General features: G+C 40.5%; 1 long non-coding RNA gene across 1 annotated transcript; it reads right to left on the bottom strand.

The window, feature by feature from the left end:
* Positions 1-2,440: 2,440 nt before the first annotated feature.
* On the bottom strand, positions 2,441-7,520 carry LOC109499248. Its single transcript, XR_002741536.2, has 4 exons — positions 6,448-7,520; positions 6,276-6,343; positions 4,468-4,577; positions 2,441-2,620 (listed from the first exon to the last, which is right to left on the bottom strand). It is a non-coding gene; the product is annotated as an uncharacterized LOC109499248 (long non-coding RNA).
* Between the last annotated feature and the right edge of the window lie 1,136 nt (positions 7,521-8,656).

Raw genomic sequence — 8,656 nt, 5'->3', positions numbered from 1 at the left:
GGGCATACTTCATCTCAAAGACATAAAATTGCTGGACTATGAGAACTGAAGCAATTCCTAGAAATGGGAACTCAAAAAGCCAGTGTAGGCTATGTGTTGTTCAAGGTGAATCCAACTGGATCAATGCCATCTTGCCAATGAAAGTCACAAACAATTCCATAAAGTCATACTATAGAGGTTAAGGAGCAGGCGTGTCTGGAGAATGGGGAAACATTACATCAGCCAAGCATCAGCTAGATGGGGGAGGCAAGAGTCTACCTGATCCTTCCATCATCCCACGGAGAGTTAGCTCAGAACCAGGACGTGGCTGTGCACGTGGGGCAAATCTGCATTCCAGGGAAGGGACCATGGCCCACTCCTCATTCACTATTTTTATGGCAAGTATGAGAAAGGAGTCTTATCTATAGAGAATGCACAGTCATCTTGCCACCAGATGATCTGATGGGGTTACCAGCAGTTTTAAGCATCGTCCATCCCTGGAGTCTCTAGCACCATGAGAATGTTCAGGTCCTTTCTAAATTTTTTTAGTCTTTATTTATTCTTGAGAGAGACAGAGAGAGAGAATGAGTGGGGGAGAGGCAGAGAGAGAGAGGTAAGCACAGAACCGAAAGTAGGCTCCAGGCTCTGGGCTGTCAGCACAGAGCCCGAGGTGGGGCTAGACCTCATGACCATGAGATCGCGACCTGAGCCAAAGTCAGATGCTCAACCAACTGAGCCACCAAGGCACCCCCATGTCCCTTTCTAGAAGGAAGGAGACCCCAGCCTATGAAAAGTCAACCTGAGTGCAGTCCCTCCCCCTGGGGAAAACATCAAGGAAAGGGTTGCTGGCCCCACCAGCTCAGTGTCCAAGCATTCCAGAATGAGCACCCGGAGTCACTTTCCAATGGCTCAGATCCTCTACCACACTGTGTCACTGCCCTGGTGTCCCCTAGTGTGTTAGAGAAAAAGTTACTAAGCAAAAAGAACCTCGCATGGCTGAGGCAACTTCATCAATATAGTTTGTTAATTAAAATAAGACCTGAATCGGAGTTGTGTGTTTTTTTTTTAATAAACTAAATAAGATATAATTTATACTGATTTTTTTGTTTCATTCTGTTGCCACTTAAAAAAAAAAATGATTCCAAGGCTGCATTCCATAAGGGCATTTCATTAACTGGTTGAATTTAAGTGACTTAATTGATGTAGTTAAAGCATTAACTCTGCTGATAAAAAATAAAATGACTCAGGGCAAACACACTGTCATATTGTTATTATTGAACACGGACTGCAAAGCGCCAGCCCAGGAGTTGCTGCAGAGCACAGTTAGACACGGTCCGTGTCCCAGGGGCATGCAATCCCAGCAAGGTTGTTATATGGTATTCATTGCAATTTGATGAACTTCATTTATCTAGACAGCCACTTATTTAGGATGAATTGGAACCTACTGAATCATCTTAATTCAGAGGCTTCTACTGCACCATGGGTCTGCAGCAGCTATTAAACTTGAGAAGATTCGGCGGCCATGACACAATGAATGTATTATTCCCACAAAATTATCTGGGTGTGATGAATCATCAGCTTTATGGACAGGTGTGGGTGATACCCACTCTCACCTTTCTACCCCCTTAGGTTTGTAAGTATGATATCAGTGCTGCAATCACAGTTACTCATCTTCCCCGATGAAGAAGTTATCTGTCACAGATGATGCCATTTCCCCAATAGCACAATCATTCAATTCTTGGGGAAAAAAAAATCACACAGCCTGAAACCCTGATACAAGGAGAGGGTTCCCCTAGGCACTGAGTTCTCTGAAGCGATGAGTTAATGAGGAGAGAATAGTTCTCTCCGTAACAGATACCTCCATTTTATGGCATTCTATTACTAATTGAGAGTAGGAACTCCCATAAACTATACTTGGAGGATTTATTTGGATTATTTACAAGGCCAAGGGAAAAAAAAAAACATGCAAATAGAGACGTACATGTAGAGTGAATCCAATTGCCAAACACTCGTACATTCTGTTTGTAGACTGAGGGCTTTTGCAGACACGTAATGTGTAAGAGTTGGGGGGAGAAAAAAAACAAAAACCTTAGGGCTGTCACCCTCCAAATTTTTGGCCCCTTTTTAAATTCAGTACCAGAGACTTTTATAACCTCCAGACCAAGTGTATGTTATCTTGGATGGGAAAGCTGAAATTTCAAAACTACAAACTAAATAGAAGAAAATTATTCCAAAATGCACAGCAACTTTTAAACCTCTCAGACTCAAAAAGCTCTAAGGGCATTGTATTGGCCAGGATTCTCGAGAGAAACAAACAGGACCAATCTATATATTGTGTATTATTATAAAAAATAGACATGATTTATTCTATACAATAAATACATGATTTATTCATATATATAATCATATACATGATATATAAATCATATATCTATACAATTTATTTTAAGAAATTGGCTCACATAATTGGGTGGCAAGTCTGAAATTGGTAGGGCAGGCTGACAGGCTAGAAACGCAGGTGGGATTTGAAGTAGAATTCCTTCTTGTCTGAGAAACTTGTTTTTGCTCTCTTGCCTTCGATGGACTAGATGAGGCCCACTCATATTATGGCGTTTCCCTCTGTTGTAGACGTTACTCACATCTGCAAAACATCTCCACAGCAACCTTAAATGAGTGTGTGACCGGACAACTGACCGCTGTAGTCTAGTCAAGGTGACACATAAAATGTAACCATCACAGGCATCAACTCTATTTGTCACTACTTAATGCTGTGAACTTCATCAAACAGTATTTATTAAATTCGCGTATACAAAACTCATTAGGGTCTGTTCAATAAAAAAGGATCATCTAACTTTTTCATATTATGGCTTACACCAAAAGTTACTTGGATTTGAAACACATCGCGCTTCTTTTGGCCGATGCCAATTATCTTGCTGAAAGGGCATTTCTTATGTTTTGTAACCCAGGTGTTGGCAAATGATGGCCCACTGCTAACTGTGACCCACTGCCTGTTTCTGCATGGCCCAGGAGCTAAGAAGGTTTTTATACTTTTAGATGGCTACGTTATGAATAGTTATGGAAGGAATCGTACACCCCCAAATGGTTAAAACAATAAACTTCATGTTATTTGTTATTAAGACATACACACAAGCTACATAGGAACCTACATAATATTCAGAATGCTGTCTCTTGACCCTCAAACTCTAAAATATGTGACATCTGACTCTAAAAATGTTGCTGCCCTTGCTGTAAACCAAATACTTTCTCATTGAGGGAATAGGCTAACCCCCACCTGGTTAGATGGACATGACAGTAACACATTTCTTTGATCCATCTCACAATTTCATAATTCCTCAAGAAGCATTGAAAATACTAGCTTTGTTTGTATCTTACTTCAAATCTTATCTTTATAAATAGACTTTAAAGAAAATATCAGGAGCTCTGGTATTTAATGGAAGAAGTCCTTGCTTAAAGCTAGAAAAGGAAATAAGGCAGCAGACTCCCAAGGCCCACCGTGGTCCGGCCCTTTGATTTCCCCTTCAGTCTCACCTCCTGTGACTCCTCTACTCCTAACTTTAGTCCAGCTACACGGACCTTTCCTTTGTTTTCCTTTCCTTTTCTTTTCTTTTTTTTTTTTTTTTTAATGTGTGTTTATTTATTTTTAGAGAGACAGAGAGGAAAAGAGAGATCCCAATCAGGCTCTGCACTGACAGCCCTGATGTGGGCTCAATCCCATGAACCATGAGATCATGACCTGAGCCAAAATGAAGAGTCGGATGCTTAACCAACTGAGCCACCCAGGCACCCCCTTCTCTGTTTCTTGATTATTTCCACCTTGTTCCTACCTCAACTATTCCCTCAACTATTCCTCAAAGAGCCTCACATGGCTGCCTTCTCGTTGTCACCTCAAACGGGACATACTGAGGCAGACTATCCGGGCTCATCCTCCTGACCCACCCCGGTACCCATTTCTCCATCTTACTATGCTATTTTAATTTGTACATAGTACTGTCTCGAATTATTTGTGAATTCATTTATCATCTTTCGTCAGTAGATGCTGGCTCTAAGTGAGCAGGGATCTTGCTTGTCTTGTCCATGGCTGTACCCCATTATCTAGACTATTCCATGGCCATGGAAAGTATTCAGTTAATATTTGTGAGATTAGCTAGTGGGAAGACAGAACACAAGCAAACTGGATTAATGTGTTATTGTCCCTAGAGATTAGCATTCCAATTAAGTCACCATTGGGTTCAAAGTGGATTAGAAAGTATTTAATCTGGCTGTTCATTCAGTTAAGTAAAGGAATTGAGGACCCAACTCAGGCAAAGTTCTAGATGCTGCAGACATAACAGTAAAGAGGAAAGACAAGATCCCCACACTCAGGAATGTCACAAAATGATACATCAGGAACAGAGAAGTGTGGGATGCCATACTCCAGTGGTATTATAAAATATACTTCAGATAGTTGACTGGATATGTTTTTCTTACCTCAAATACTTTCTCAAACTGCTTTGAATCCTATTTTCTAGCATTAATACATCTGAGCATGCACAATGGCGCCATGCATATGTATGGCTTTGACACTGGATCAATGTTACCTGTAAGGAATTATTATAAAGATTTAAGCTAAAAGGTAAAGAAAAGACAGAAAAAAATATTTTTTTTGCACCGCTTCCCAATTGTGATTTTGAAAATCTCAGATGACCCCCCAAGCCCAGGTTCCCTGTCCCAAGAGGAAAGGCCAACAGCAAAGCCTGGCAAATAATGCAGTAACAGATTCAGAGCAAGAACGGAAGAGAGAAGGAGGGACACTGGATCTCCATGTAGTGCTTCTCTGGTTTGCTTCACGGAGAATATTGTATTTGTAATTCGATCGGCATGAGATTATTAAATAGCAAAACAACAACAACAACGACATGAAGTTCTACCTGATAAATCTTTCTTTATGATTCTGCCAATATCAGTATGACTGCCCCACGACCTTGTTTCTTGGGATGCACGCTTCTAAATACACACATGCGCACATGCACAAATTAAAGGGGGATGTAAGGGCTTTTCTCTAGTTTACTTCCTGGCAAATTGAGTAAAAAAGAAGAAAATTGCATTCCAATCAGCCTTTAACACAAAGCTGAGAAAAGTTTTGTCTTCCTTTCATATATATATATATATATATATATATATATATATATACTTTTTTTTTTTCCTACTGAGTGAAAGTGACAGATGGGTAGACATAACTACCACAGAACTAAAAATCAGGAAACCTGGCTGGACTGTATCTCAAATCATCTTCAACCTTAAAGAAGATTGATTGAAGAACTTTATTCTCAGTTTCCTCATCTATAAAATGAATGTGCCCTATTCTATCTTCTCTAATCTGCTCATTCCCAGTTCTAGGCTCTACCATAAAATTCAGTTTGTAAAAATAAGCAGCACCCTGCCTCATTATAATAAGCATAGCCAATTTAAAGCAAGGATGATCCAGAATTTTTTGGAATTTCAGGACTGACACTGTATACATATGTCAAAACATATAAAATCGCACACTTTAAACGTGTTCTGCCTGTTGTATGTTAACTATACCTTAATAAAGCTCTGATTAAAAAAAAAAAGAATGACACTTCAGCTCATTATCTACAAAGAATTAAATTAGCAGCATTTTGGAGGGAAAAACAAGAAAGACATAGTTTTACGTGGGTATTATTTTAAACTGCTGATTAGATAAGTAAGAAAATGTGTCCCTTAGCAGCCACTCCTGCTGCACTGCCTAGCCTTGTCTACACAAAGAAAATGCCTTGAGCCAACGCTCCTACTAGTTGAATTCTGTTGACCTGTTTTTTCTAAACCACCTCTTCAATTCAGCAGACAGTTATGCATCGTTTTCAAAATAACCAGTTGTTTGTTCTCCCTCTGCCAGTCCCCCAGCCGGGAAGGAGCCTGGGTGCAGCGACTCTGTTAGGAGCCAACGAGTGGAAGAAGGCAGGTCTGTTTACCTGCCAAGAAAGGCCTGGAATCAGTGCACTGCTTAGCTGTATTGCCGCAAAGCAAAGACAACTCGCTAAGGAGAAAACGATTCAGTCAAACTGAGACAAAACATAATTTTCCCTGAACGCCACTGTATTTTGATAGACTACATTCAATGAAACCAATTAACAGAGGGTCAGGGTGGCTTTGGGAATAATGAGGAGAAGAGAAGTCTATGGGATGGAGAGCAAGCACAAGAAGAAGAGGAAAACAAAAGAGGAAGGGGGAAATTGTAGCTTGCAGTTTCAGGATCAAAAGGTATGCTTTCTTACCCTTTAATTTCTTTTCTTTTTTAATCCCTTCTAGAATTCCCAGGCAAAATGTATGCCAACGCGCAACTCTGCGAATACAGGAGAGAAAACAGGGAAGTGAGGCAGCTATGTGGAAGATGAAAACAGTCTCCACTGAGCATCAAAGAAAGTTAAGCAAATTCTTTCTCTTTACCTTGAATTATTCAGAAAATTGTCTCTCAACGCTTCTCTTCTTGTTGTGTTGTAAACAGCGCTAAAGCCAAGTGCAGGGTGGGTCCAGCTCTTTGTAATTCTCTTTTGTGACTGCCCAACTCAGGCAAAAAATCTGAATGACACACATTTTTCTGCAAAGGTGTAGACCTCGTACTGGAGAGCTCTGTGAAAGAGAAGCTGTAAGAATGGGGTAGTGTCTGCTAAGAGCACAGAAATATTTGCGGACGTTTGCCCGTGTCTTTCCTGAGTAGCGAGGGATGTTTTCGATAAGCTTCTGCTTTCATTAACACTTAGACACTGTTCCCTCATAAACACTGAAATGACATCCTAAATGGCACGTCTGTGTAGTATAACCAGGTCACATTTTTGGTTTTGTTTTCTGCATCCCACATCAACAGCAGGAAAGGGGAAAGATTGGCCTGGGCATTGCCAAAGCAATGGAGAAATGCCTTTAGTTATTATTACCACAGTAAATGAAGAAACGGCAGACCAGATGGGTGTACATTATCTATCCAACTAAAAAAGTGTCTTGTTAACAGAGATAAATGGTCTGAAATGGCAGAACATTTTCTTGCAATTTTAAAAAATAATAGCGGCAATATTTCAGAGGATAATTCTGCAATTTTTTCAAGGTTTCTGCTAAAAACCACATTTGATATTGATAGATACATTCTTAAAGTGTTCATTGACACATTCATAAATATGTGAACTTGAAAGGGGATTTTTTTTTTAAATCCCAACTATAATAATCTCTCTTGGAAGCTTGAAGACATGATAGGATCCAGTAGGGCTGAACATATTTCATTCATTCCTGAATCAGCATTACCAAAACAAAATAGAGGTTAGAGGACATACACTGAGGAACGCGAAGGTATGAACAGTCAGACAGATCCAGGCCGCTCTGGCTCTTGTCTGCATGACCTTGAACGTTAAATAATGTCATGCAAACTCAGTTTTCACATCCCTAATGCGTATATAAAATCTAGCAGAGGGGTGCCTGGGTGGCGCAGTCGTTAAGCGTCCGACTTCAGCTCAGGTCACGATCTCGTGGTCCGTGAGTTCGAGCCCGTGAGTTCCAGCCCCGCGTCGGGCTCTGGGCTGATGGCTCAGAGCCTGGAGCCTGCTTCCGATTCTGTGTCTCCTTCTCTCTCTGCCCCTCCCCCCTTCATGCTCTGTCTCTCTCTGTCTCAAAAATAAATAAAAACGTTAAAAAAATAAATAAATAAATAAAAATCTAGCAGAGAGAATTCTTTAAATATCCTGTAAATATCTTGTCTGGTACAAGCAGGGTGCCATCTAAATGTTAACTTCTCAATGAGCAATCTTTGTACAACGTACTGGTTCTTTTCCTCTCCTTGTAGAAAAGCCTTCTCTTTCTCATGCAACTAGAATGTTTTGTTTTCTTTCCATGTTATGGGTGCACAGCTTCACTTCAGGAAGAAAAGGAAACAAGATCTTTGGTAAAAATTTATAGTAAATACTATCCCCCTTCTATAGTCCTTGGCCTGGTTAAATCTAGGCTATAGTTAAACCTGAAATCTATTATGAATATGAAAACATCACCCTCATTTGCATTCAGCCATATCTGTAGGCAACAACAACAAAAAAGGTTATTTACTAGAATAAAAATACAATTAAGTTCTGAGATATTTTATTTTATTTGGAAAGCCTCCTTTCTCCGGGAACATAACAATGACTTATGATTTATAAAGTGCTACACTTTAGAGGCGGTCAAAATGCTTTTCTTGGAATTGTGATACTACCTTGCATTTTTAATCTCAGTAACACCTAGCTAGAACATCAAAACCACCTTCAGAGGTGCTCTGGGCCTTTCTGTTTGTGTTACCTCAACTGCCCTTGTAGCTACCCAGGAGCCTTGGATGGTTTTTATATTTCCATTTAGCGCTGGGTTAGTTGGTGTGTTTCATTCCTGGGAGTGCTGAAGAATACAAATGTCTTGTAAGGTGGTCAGTCCCCGGAGAAGCTACCACACTTTCAAGTGGCCCCCAGGAATAAAAGAGAAGATGCAGGGGTCTCCCTCGGAACTTGCAGCCAGCTTTGCAAGGTTTGCTGTGGTCAGCACGGTCCCCAGCGGTGGCCCACGTCGCTTGGAGATTCAAGTCAGAGCACCAAATGATGACGTGTCAAGTCAAATGACTCTTGAAAAAGGTGAAGGCAGCGTGGGAGAG

This window comes from Felis catus, chromosome B1 (genome assembly GCF_018350175.1).
Source record: "Felis catus isolate Fca126 chromosome B1, F.catus_Fca126_mat1.0, whole genome shotgun sequence".
Lineage (NCBI taxonomy): Eukaryota > Metazoa > Chordata > Mammalia > Carnivora > Felidae > Felis > Felis catus.
The sequence above is the reverse complement of the archived record's forward strand: the minus strand, read 5'-3'. Positions and strand labels throughout refer to the sequence as shown.